General features: G+C 31.1%; 2 long non-coding RNA genes across 3 annotated transcripts in view; both read right to left on the bottom strand.

Moving 5' to 3' along the window:
* The window catches only part of LOC126749375 (uncharacterized), a 13,120-nt gene extending 3,035 nt beyond the window's left edge, over positions 1–10,085 (bottom strand). The window contains exons 1-5 of the long non-coding RNA XR_007665037.1: positions 9,675–10,085; positions 9,329–9,616; positions 9,131–9,267; positions 9,001–9,074; positions 8,847–8,940 (exon numbers count right to left, since the gene is read on the bottom strand). This is a non-coding gene — a long non-coding RNA (uncharacterized LOC126749375). The remainder of the gene's footprint in view (positions 1–8,846; positions 8,941–9,000; positions 9,075–9,130; positions 9,268–9,328; positions 9,617–9,674) is intronic.
* LOC126749379 (uncharacterized) lies at positions 4,644–5,506 on the bottom strand. 2 transcript variants are annotated; one of them, XR_007665041.1, is made up of 3 exons: positions 5,417–5,506; positions 4,941–5,324; positions 4,644–4,655 (listed from the first exon to the last, which is right to left on the bottom strand). It is a non-coding gene; the product is annotated as an uncharacterized LOC126749379 (long non-coding RNA). The 2 variants fall into 2 exon arrangements; XR_007665040.1 differs by lacking the exon at positions 4,644–4,655 and adding an exon at positions 4,656–4,784.
* Positions 10,086–10,420: the final 335 nt, after the last annotated feature.

Raw genomic sequence — 10,420 nt, 5'->3', positions numbered from 1 at the left:
CACATCTCGTGAGAGTGGTGGAGTCTGCGTAGCCTGCAAGGGTTTTTTTTTAAATTATTGAATTCGATTTACTCGTTACCTATAGGGAAAATTAAGGTTTTTATTGCTGCATTGGGTTCTCTGTAGAGGCCTTAAAAAGATTGCTAGAATCCGTTTTTGCTCTAAATGGTGTATTAAGAAAGTTATGAGAGACTTTTTGGGAAATAACCCCATTTAAGCCTAATTGAACTAAAGAGAACCGCTTGAAATGTTTTGCAGACGATAGGCATTTTAAGGCTCAACAACATGATTTTAGATGTTTTATCGATGTAGCAAAAAAAATTTTTTTTTTTTCAAATTTTTTGCCAAAAAATTGCCAATTTTTTCAAAAATCGTTCATAACTTCTTTACTTTGAAATTTACGACTAAAACTTATTCTACATAATTTGTAGTGTTTTTAATTTGGAATAGAATGGTAAAAGAAAAATTTTCGATTTTTCCCAATAGTTTTCGAGAAAATTCGGGAAAACTGTTTAGAGGTTTTTCCCAATTTTCCGGAAAACTATTAAAGATAAAAATTATTTTTCTGTTGCATCTGATGCGCGTTGACATTCCACACAACTTTTATTATAACAAATATTTTCTCCAGCCAATAGTTTTCCCGGAAAAAAATAAAAACCGTAATAATGACAATTTTCTCATGGTACCCCCCCTTTGGATTTTTTTGGAAAGAAAATTTTCGGAAATTCGGGTATAACTTTTTTTTGGTAGGTTTTTCAAAAAAGTTTTATCAAGCTTTTTTGAAGGATTTTAGATGTTTTATCGATATAGCAAAAAAAAAAGTAAATTTTTTCATAAAAATTTTTTTTTTCAAATTTTTTGCCAAAAATTGCCAATTTTTCAAAAATCGTTCATAACTTCTTTACTTTGAAATTTACGACTAAAACTTATTCTACATAATTTGTAGTGTTTTTAATTTGGAATATAATCGTGAAAGAAAATTTTCAATTTTCCCAATAGTTTTCGAGAAAATTCGGGAACACTGTTTAGAGGTTTTTCCCAATTTTCCGGAATACTATTAAAGATAGAAATTATTTTTCTGTTGCATCTGATGCGCATTGATATTCCACACAACTTTTATTATAACAAATATTTTCTCCAGCCAATAGTTTTCCCGGAAAAAAATAAAAACCGAAATAGTGACAATTTTTCCCATGGTACCCCCCTTTGGATTTTTTTGGAAAGAAAATTTTCGGAAATTCGGGTATAACTTTTTTTTGGTAGGTTTTTCAAAAAAGTTTTATCAAGCTTTTTTGAAGGATTTTAGATGTTTTATCGATATAGCAAAAAAAATAAATTTTTTCATAAAAATTTTTTTTTTTCAAATTTTTTGCCAAAAATTGCCAATTTTTCAAAAATCGTTCATAACTTCTTTACTTTGAAATTTACGACTAAAACTTATTCTACATAATTTGTAGTGTTTTTTAATTTGGAATATAATGGTGAAAAAAAATTTTCAATATTCCCAACAGTTCTCGAGAAAATTCCGGAAAACTGTTTAGAGGTTTTTCCCAATTTTCCGGAAAACTATTAAAGATACAAATTATTTTTCTATTGCATCTGATGCGCGTTGACATTTCACACAACTTTTATTATAACAAATATTTTCTTCAGCCAATAGTTTTCCCCGGAAAAAAATAAAAACCGAAATAGTGACAATTTTCCCATGGTTACCCCTTTGGATTTTTGGGGAAAGAAATTATTCGGAAATTCGGGTATAATTTTTTTTTGGTAGGTTTTCCAAAAAAGTTTTATTAAGCTTTTTTGAAGGATTTTAGATGTTTTATCGATATAGCAAAAAAAATAAATTTTTTCATAAAAATTTTTTTTTTTCAAATTTTTTGCCAAAAAATTGCCAATTTTTCAAAAATCGTTCATAACTTCTTTACTTTGAAATTTACGACTAAAACTTATTCTACATAATTTGTAGTGTTTTTAATTTGGAATATAATGGTGAAAAAAATTTTCAATATTCCCAACAGTTCTTGAGAAAATTCCGGAAAACTGTTTAGAGGTTTTTTCCCAATTTTCCGGAAAACTATTAAAGATATAAATTATTTTTCTATTGCATCTGATGCGCGTTGACATTTCACACAACTTTTGTAATAACAATTATTTTCTCCAGCCAATAGTTTTCCCGGAAAAAAAATAAAAACCGTAATAATGACAATTTTCTCATGGGTACCCCTTTGGATTTTTTTGGAAAGAAATTTGTCGGAAATTCGGGTATAACTTTTTTTTGGAGCATTTTTCAAAAAAGTTTTATCAAGCTTTTTTGAAGGATTTTAGATGTTTTATCGATTTAGCAAAAAAAAATAAATTTAAAAAAAAAAAAAAAAAAAATTTCAATTTTTTTTGCCAAAAAGTTGCCAATTTTTCAAAAATCGTTCATAACTTCTTTACTTTGAAATTTACGGCAAAAACTTATTCTACATAATTTGTAGTGTTTTTAATTTGGAATATAATGGTAAAAGAAAAATTTCAATTTTCCCAATAGTTTTCGAGAAAATTCCGGAAAACTGTTTAGAGGTTTTTCCCAATTTTCCGGAAAACTATTAAGGATATAAATTATTTTTCTATCGCATCTGATGCGCATTGGCATTCCACACAACTTTTATTATAACAATTATTTTCTCCAGTGAATAGTATTCCCGGAGAAAAATAAAAACCGTAATAATGACAATTTTCCCATGGGTACCCCTTTGGATTTTTGGGGAAAGAAATTATTCGGAAATTCGGGTATAATTTTTTTTTGTTAGGTTTTCCAAAAAAGTTTTATTAAGCTTTTTTGAAGGATTTTAGATGTTTTATCGATTTAACAAAAAAAAAATACATTTTTTCAAAAAATTTTTTTTTTTCAAATTTTTTGCCAAAAAAATTGCCAATTTTTCAAAAATCGTTCATAACTTCTTTACTTTAAAATTTACGACTAAAAGTTATTCTACATAATTTGTAGTGTTTTTAATTTGGAATATAATGGTGAAAGAAAATTTTCGATTTTCTCAACAGTTCTCGAGAAAATTCGGGAAAACTGTTTAGAGGTTTTTCCCAATTTTCCGGAATACTATTAAAGATAGAAATTATTTTTCTGTTGCATCTGATGCGCATTGGCATTCCACACAACTTTTATTATAACAATTATTTTCTGCAGCCAATAGTTTTCCCGGAAAAAAATAAAAACCGTAATAATGACAATTTTCCAATGGGTACCCCCTTTGGATTTTTTTGGAAATAAATTTTTCGAAAATTCGGGTATAAATTTTTTTTTGGTAGGTTTTCCCAAAAAGTTTTATTAAGCTTTTTTGAAGGATTTTAGATGTTTTATCGATTTAGCAAAAAAAATAAATTTTTTCAAAAAAAAAAATTTTTTCAAATTTTTTGCCAAAAAGCTGCCAATTTTTCAAAAATCGTTCATAACTTCTTTACTTTGAAATTTACGGCAAAAACTTATTCTACATAATTTGTAGTGTTTTTAATGTGGAATATAATAGTAAAAGAAAATTTTCGATTTTCCCAACAGTTCTCGAGAAAATTCGGGAAAACTGTTAAGAGGTTTTCCTCAATTTTCCGGAGAACTATTAAAGATAAAAATTATTTTTCAATTGCATCTGATGCGCATTGACATTCCACACAACTTTTATTATAGCAAATATTTTCTCCAGCCAATAGTTTTCCCGGAAAAAAATAAAAAACTGTAATAAAGACAATTTTTCCATGGGTACCCCTTTGGATTTTTTTGGAAAGAAATTTTTCGGTAATTCGGGTATAACTTTTTTTTTGGAGCATTTTCCAAAAAAAGTTTTATTAAGCTTTTTTGAAGGATTTTAGATATTCTATTCATGTACCAAAAAAAAAAATTTTTTTCAAAAAAATTTTTTTTTTGTTAAAAATTGGCCATTTTACAAAAAACGTCCATAACTCCTTTATTTTAATAGTGCGCACTCCTTTTTTTAAAGAATTACTCACTGGGGCATTCTCTGAAAAAATCAAAAAATCACTTTTTATTTTTTACAAGAAAAACTGTTGATCTACAAGAAAAGCGACCTTAATAGGCCCCATCATCTGCAAAACTTTCAAGTTCCTAAATACCTCGATTTCCCGCAATAAAGGTTAAACTGAAGCCTTATTCTTACCTCTATAGTCTAGTCACAGCAAAAATATGGAAAAAACTCCCTTAAAATATTGTAAAGGGGCACAGATTTGGACCTGTCAGCCCCATTGCCGTGCAAATAAATCAGAATATCGTGCTTGCCCTCCTTTAAAAATGCCCTCAAAGTCATAATCTTTATTATATAAGATGCCGGGGTTCAGCACCTCTCTGGGCAATATTTGCCATATGCCCAAAGTGACGTTTTCACCCCCATTATGCGGTTGGGAAATGTTCAAGTATAAATTTTTGGCCCCAGTTAGTCCATAGATTTCTGGGTCTGAATAGTCTTTTGGTTCAATTAGATCTTGAAAAAATTATCTTTGTTAATAGCAATATCGTTGGTGCTGACAATAATAAGACTTACATGTGGGGAAAATGAGACTTTTCTGCACCCCTGTACTAAACATGAAGGTGACCGGTACGATGATAAACAACAAAATGGCTGCCAGTAGCAAGTAAAACTGCACTAGAAGTGAAGTAAGTCGGTTTATATTGGGACTGATAAGGGGATTTTTTTCGGTAAATTGGAGGAAAAGCCTTGAGGGTGACGAGTTTGTAGCAACAGAGTCGTGTCGATTGTTTTTAAACGTTCCCTCTAAGAATAAATGGGAGTGATTAAAATCTTCAAGAGGCGCACCTCTATACTCAAAACTCGTCAAGCGATTCTCACGCCTTTTCCTCGTTTCGCAATTATTTAATTAAACGAAAACAACTCAATAGAAAAATGCAAAATAATCGTTTATAAACTCACAGATAAATGGCACAGTTGATGCATGACCTCTTACAACTCATTTTGAACTTTTGGAACCCTGAAAACACTAAAGTTCAAAGTGCAGCGCTGCACGTGTTGTTTACCCACCTTCACACTAATTTATAATAAGTAAATAAACACTTTCACATTATATAATTTTCACTATACATTGGCACAACATTTATGTATATAAAAATAAACTTTCTATTACCTGTCAAAATCAGCTGTTTATGTTTATACCTTACCGCGGGCGCCATCTGACGCCTCCTCACTCCGGTGAAAATGTGTATAGGTTTCTTTGTAGAAAATCAATGAATTCGTGCGAGGGAGACAGACAAACGTAAGTCACTTCTTCATTTATCATTTTCTTCGGTACAAAGATATCTGGATCAGAGAGAGAGAAAATATTAATAAAGACTGTTTTAACATTTCATTTATTTATCTGTCCAAAATGACGCGCATTTTGAATGACTTACACCTTATCAAATTAAGGTGAATTCTTCTAGTAGGGTAAGCCAGTCCATCTGAGGGTAATCCACGTCTATCTCGAGGTAAGCCACGTCCATCTGAAAAGAGAAGTACTTCAGTATTAAGCTCCAAAAACAAAAGTGAATTCACGCGTCACATGGTCCTTCCAAGCCGGATCACGTCCCTTCTTTACAATCCTTAAGGTCATCTCTGGATTACTAGTCCTTGGACTGTTGGGGGAAGGGGTATAAGGGAGTATACTGCCAAGTAACACACATCTCGTGAGAGTGAAGAAAGAGTCGCAGGAAATCCAACATTACCTTTCTCTCTCTCATTGTTCCAAGTTAATCCAAGAGTCTCCAAGTTAAGAGAAAATGAAGGAAATGATTTTTAAAGTTTAATTCTACCATAATTCTTTTAAATTTCCTATTGATTTCCTTGGAAATTGGGTCATAAGGAAGCGTATTTAACACCCAACAATAAGAAAAAAATGAGAGTAAAAGAAATAATGACGAATGTTGGAGAGAATCCAAGTGGAAAATCTGGGAGAATTTCCCCATTTTCCCCCACCGACATCCATGGAAATGGTTGTAAAGAAACAGAAGTCGTCCTTGTATCAGGAAGATCTTGAGACAGTGAGCCCCGGGTTAGGAAGCGATTACCCCCGCCTCATCTTCGCTGAGTACCGACTAACGAAAACTGTTTACAAGTTTTTCCTGATTTTCTGGAAAACTGTTGAAGATAGAAATTACTTTTTGATTGCATCTGATGCGCATTGAAATTCCAAACAACTTTTATTCAAACAATTTTCTCCTCCAGCCAATAGTTTTCCCGGGAATAAATAAAAACCGAAATAATGACAATTTTCCCATGGATACCCCTTTGGATTTTTTGAGATAGAGAAATTTGGCTGTAACTTTTTTTTGGTGTATTTTCCAAAAAAGTTTTATTAAGCTTTTTTGAAGTATTTTAGATATTCTATCGATCTACCGAAAAAAAAATAGTTTTTTTTCAAAAAAATTTTTTTCCAAAATTTTCACCAAAAATTTGTCATTTTTTCAAAAATTGTCCATAATTTCTTTATTTCGAGATTTACGACTAAAAGTTATTCTACATTATTTGTAGCATTTTTAACAGGGAACTCAACGGTAAAAGAATTTTTTTAATTTTCCCAATAGTTTTCGAGAAAATTCGGGAAAACTGTTTACAAGTATTTTCCTGATTTTCTGGAAAACTGTTGAAGATAGAAATTACTTTTTTATTGCATCTGATGCGCATTGAAATTCCAAACAACTTTTATTCAAACAATTTTCTCCTCCAGCCAATAGTTTTCCCGGGAAAAAATAAAAACCGAAATAATGACAATTTTTCCCATGGATACCCCTTTGGATTTTTTGAGATAGGGAAAATTTGGCTGTAACTTTTTTTTGGTGTATTTTTCCAAAAAAGTTTTATTAAGCTTTTTTGAAGTATTTTAGATATTCTATCGATCTACCAAAAAAAAAAATAGTTTTTTTTCAAAAAAATTTTTTTTCAAAATTTTCACCAAAAATTTGCCATTTTTCAAAAATTGTCCATAACTTCCTTATTTTGAGATTTACGACTAAAAGTTATTCTACATTATTTGTAGCAACACATCTCGTGAGAGTGAACCCAACGGTAAAAGAATTTTTTTAATTTTCCCAATAGTTTTCGAGAAAATTCGGGAAAACTGTTTACAAGTTTTTCCTGATTTTCTGGAAAACTGTTAAAGATAGAAATTACTTTTTTATTGCATCTGATGCGCATTGAAATTCCAAACAACTTTTATTAAAACAATTTTCTCCTCCAGCCAATAGTTTTCCCGGGAAAAAATAAAAACCGAAATAATGACAATTTTCCCATGGGTACCCCCTTTGGATTTTTTGAGATAGGGAAATTTGGCTGTAACTTTTTTTTGGTGTATTTTCCAAAAAAGTTTTATTAAGCTTTTTTGAAGTATTTTAGATATTCTATCGATCTACCAAAAAAAAATAATTTAAAAAAAAAAAAAATTTTTCAAAATTTTCACCAAAAATTTGTCATTTTTTCAAAAATTGTCCATAACTTCTTTATTTCGAGATTTACGACTAAAAGTTATTCTACATTATTTGTAGCATTTTTAACAAGGAACCCAAAGGTAAAAGAATTTTTTAAATTTTCCCAATAGTTTTCGAGAAAATTCGGGAAAACTACTTAGAGGTTTTTCCTGATTTTCTGGAAAACTATTGAAGGTAATAATGATTTTTTTATTGCATCTGATGCTCATTGACATTTCAAACAACTTTTATTAAAACAATTTTCTCCTCCAGCCAATAGTTTTCCCGGGAAAAAATAAAAACCGAAATAATGACAATTTTCCCATGGGTACCCCTTTGGATTTTTTGAGATAGGGAAATTTGGCTGTAACTTTTTTTTGGTGTATTTTCCAAAAAAGTTTTATCAAGCTTTTTTGAAGGATTTTAGATGGTCTATTAATATAAAAAAAGAAATTAAAATTTTTTCCAATTTTCACCAAAAATTGTCCATAACTTCTTTATTTCGTACCAAAAAGTCCATAACTCCCTTGAAAATTGTCCAAATTTGCCCAAAGTTCCACTAAATTATTAAGAAAACTTTATATTAAGTTTATAAAGATATTTCAAGTTGATACTTCAATTGAAAAATTTTTTACAGGCTGTCAAAGTTAAATGTTGGATTTTTCTCCATTCTTTTGGACCTTTAGTACAAAAAAGTCAATAACTCCTTTGAAAATTGTCCAAATTTACCCAAAGTTCTACTAAATTATTAAGAAAACTTCATATTAAGTTTATAAAGATATTTCAAGTTGATACTTCAATTGAAAAATTTTTTACAGGCTGTCAAAGTTAAATGTTCGATTTTTCTCCATTCTTTTGGACCTTTAGTATCCAAAAGTCCATAACTCCCTTAAAAATTGTCCAAATTTACCCAAAGTTCCACTAAATTATTAAGAAAACTTCGTATTAAGTTTATAAAGATATTTCAAGTTAATACTTTAATTGGAACATTTTTTACAGGCTGTCAAAGTTAAATGTTGGTATTTTTCTCCATTCTTTTGGACCTTTAATACCAAAAAGTCCATAACTCCCTTAAAAATTGTCCAAATTTGCCCAAAGTTCCACTAAATTATTTATAATATATATTATAGACTATAATGCTGTATTTGGTGGAAAAACAATGAACATGTGTGTTTTTTGCAGAATTATCGAATTTTCAATTAGCTCTATCTTAGGATATTAAAAACATCATATTTTTAATCTAGATGGTGCCACCACTAGCTCAATTTCGTTGATTTTGGACATGTGCGGTTTTCGTAAAACACGCCTCAATTATATATAGAAAAGGAAAGAGAGATGGGGAGTGATTTATTCGTAAAAAAAAGACACAAAGAAAAGTTACCTTAGCAACAAATTGAGTCCGATAGGTACAAAGCTGCTACTGCAGATGGTTCTTTGATTGAGCCTTCAGTTGTTTGCTTGATTGGTATTCCTTCCTGGAACAAAATTATTCATGGTGACTTTGAGTAGTTTAACATTGGGTGGGACTAAATTACCTCTCAGTAAGTAATTCCATAACAGATAAGGTTCTTTGGTTCTACCACCATAGGATTCTGACGTCAATTATTTCCTGAGAAAAGTGTTCATTTATTTAATATAGAAAAGTAACAATTTTAAATGACTTACTTTTGGAATCGGGGGGGGGTTTTTTGTTTTTAATTTTTGTCATTATTCATATTTTATATACTGCATTCTTCACTCTTGCTTTTGCCTTCTTTATCCTTCATTGACATGTTCTTTTTCGGTCTTGGGTACAAAGCTATCTGGAACAGAGAGAGAAACAAAATTAATGAAGACTGTTTTAACATTTAACATTTCATTTACCTATCAAAATTGACGAGTTTTGGATGACTTATGCCTTATCAAATTAAGGTGAGTTCTTCTAGTAAGGTAAGCCAGTCCATCTGGGGAGAATCCACGTCTATCTCAAGGTAAGTCACGTCCATTTTAGGGTAATCCAGGTCCATCTGAAAAGAGAACTACTTCAGTATTAAGTTCCAAAAACAAGTCGGATCACGTCCCTTTTTTATAGTCCTTAAGGTCATCTCTAAATTACTCCTTGAACTGCGGGGGGAAGGGGGGTAAGGGAGTATACTGCCAAGTAACCATGATCTAAATATAAACATCAATAAAAGAGAGGAAAGAGCCGTAGGAAATCCAACAACATTACCTTTTTCTCTCTCATTGTTCCAAGTTGATCCGATAGTTTCCAAGTTAAGAAAAAATGAAGGAAATGATCTCAAAGTGTAAGTCTACCATAATTTTTTAAATTTCCTATCGATTTCCATGGAAATTGGGTCATAAGGAAGCGTATTAAACACCTAACAAAGAGTGTATCGATGAAAATGATGAGAAAGTGGAAAAAATTTAGAGTAAAAGAAATAATGATGAATGTTGGAGAGAATCCAAGTGGAAAATCTGGGATATTTCCCCATTTTCCCCATCGACATCCATGGAAATGGATATAAAGGAACAGAAGTCGTTCTTGTATCAAGAAGATCATGAGACAGCAAGCCCCGGGTTAGGGAGCGATTACGACTGCTCGCATCTTCCTTGAGTACCGACGTCTTCAGTTCTCGATAGTCCCCACTTCCAGTGATGATGCCAAGTGGAAGATTTGGCATAACTTCCCTACTTTTCCACCGATCCTCGGGGAAATTGTCTCTATGGAAAGAGAATTTAATTTGGAACAAATAACGTGTCTATGAAAAATTACGAGAAATTGAGAGGAAAAGAGAAATATTGAAAAATGTGAAAGAGAGAGAATCCAAGTGGAAAATCTGGGATGTTTCCCCATTTCCCCCATCGACATCCATGGAAATGGATATAAAGGAACAGAAGTCGTCCTTGTATCAAGAAGATCATGAGACAGCAAGCCCCGGGTTAGGGAGCGATTACGACTGCTCGCATCTTCCT

The sequence above is a fragment of the Anthonomus grandis genome (assembly GCF_022605725.1).
Source record: "Anthonomus grandis grandis chromosome 1 unlocalized genomic scaffold, icAntGran1.3 Chromosome103, whole genome shotgun sequence".
NCBI lineage: Eukaryota > Metazoa > Arthropoda > Insecta > Coleoptera > Curculionidae > Anthonomus > Anthonomus grandis.
Note: the sequence above shows the minus strand (reverse complement) of the source record. Positions and strands in the feature narration are given on the sequence as shown.